The sequence below is a fragment of the Gavialis gangeticus genome, unplaced genomic scaffold, assembly GCF_001723915.1.
Source record: "Gavialis gangeticus isolate Ggan-Ray unplaced genomic scaffold, GavGan_comp1, whole genome shotgun sequence".
Classification (NCBI taxonomy): domain Eukaryota; kingdom Metazoa; phylum Chordata; order Crocodylia; family Gavialidae; genus Gavialis; species Gavialis gangeticus.
Window position 1 is genome coordinate 21761132 of NW_017729000.1, and position 1788 is coordinate 21762919.

Consider the following 1788-nt stretch of genomic DNA (forward strand, 5'->3'; position numbering starts at 1 on the left):
ATTATAGACAGTCACCATGGCCACCAAAATTGAATGCGGGGGGGGACAGAAACATGGTGCAGAATAAAAACAGAAAATAGATTCTTCCTCATTTGTTTACTTAAAGAGAAGAAAGCAGTGAAGCTCTTTTTAAAGATTAGTCAATACTTTTTTAACCATGTGCTATATCAAGTCATGGAAGAAAATGGGATAAAATGTGACATGGTTTTAATAAAGGTGGATAGTACCAGACTATTGAGTGTGTTTATCACATGGCTGTCTAGCTTAACTCTTCAATGAGGGTGCCAATTGTTTTCAAGGGTTAGGAAATCTTCTAAAGGGCTGTGCTGATATCTACAACGATCAGAATAGTTCCAGGTCTTCACTAACCCAAGGTAAAACACAATTAACAACTACTGAAGGCAGTAATCGGGGCTTCTAATGGAAGGGGGAAAGGAATACATAGTACTCTTGCACTCTACCCACATACAGCCATAGGTTTCCAGAGAAGCAGTTCTGGAAGGGACCTCAGGAGATCATCTAGTCCAACCCCCTGGTCAAAGCAGGATTATGCCCATCTAAACCACCCTCAAGTGTTGAACTGACCTATTCTTAAAACTGCATGAACAACTACCAGGCTCATTACCCAAAACACACCGAGAATGCCTTAACTTGTCCCAGGTAAAACAGGGAAATGTGGACAATCTCAATATCTACCATTGCAAGGACAGGGAGTACTTTGTTGAAATACACTTGAGAGATCCAAGGAGAAAGGCCTCGGATACTGAGAAAGACAAATATATATATCCACAGTCCATGCCAATCCAACCATGCAGTAAAATTCTTTTCTGATCCCAAATGTGGTGATCAGTCTGATCAGCTCTGCATTGGTCTCCCTCATTTCACTGTGCAACCATCACAGTAAGGAAATTATTTTTTCATTTCAAATGAAAGATCAGGCTCTGGGCAACAAGATTGCAGCATCAAAAATATACCAAGCCACTCAACTTTCATAACCCAGTTGAGTCTTCGAAGAGGAGCTCACTAGCTCAGTATACGTGTAGGTAGAACTAGGCAAAAAACATTTCCAAAACCTTTTTCTCAGTGAAAAATGCAGAGCAGATTCAGCGAGACACACAGTTTATAAAGTCATTCTGTTTCACCAAATTGTTCATGTCAAACAAAAGAAAATTGAAAATTTTTATTTTGACATTTCTAAAGGAAACAGCTTGATGCTTTTACTCCATGGGACCTTTTGGTTAGAAGTTTCTGTTAATTTTATTTTTTTTAATGCCAATAAGTGCTCAAAGCTGAACCATTCTATTCATGGCCAAACAAAACATTTTGCTCAACCTAAAACAACACTTTTTAATTTTGATTTGCTGGGAAAAAAAAATTGGTTGTGGGGGGTAGGAAATGGTTTCAGGTTGAATTGCCAGCAGAAAAATGATTTCTTTGCTCAAGTCTACATGTGAGCTATGCCTTAAAAATAGCCTTTTCTTTCCACTGGAGTAACTCTCTCACATACACGACTAGTTGGTGAGTTGACCCTGCCAAATGCTATATTTCCAGAGTAGAATCTCTCTGTAATACATTTGCATGGGGAGTTTCAACCCTTGACATTTGTTACTAATGAGCTTTCGCTCATACAATAGTCTTGCATCCCAAAAGACCCCAAAATGTTGTAACAATCTGGCATACAAAACATCTACTGAATTTAATTCTCTCACCATTGAACTGTAGCCATCATTTGGATTGGTCTATGCAAATAGTTTAACAATGCATGACAAAACAGTGCAACAATACAGA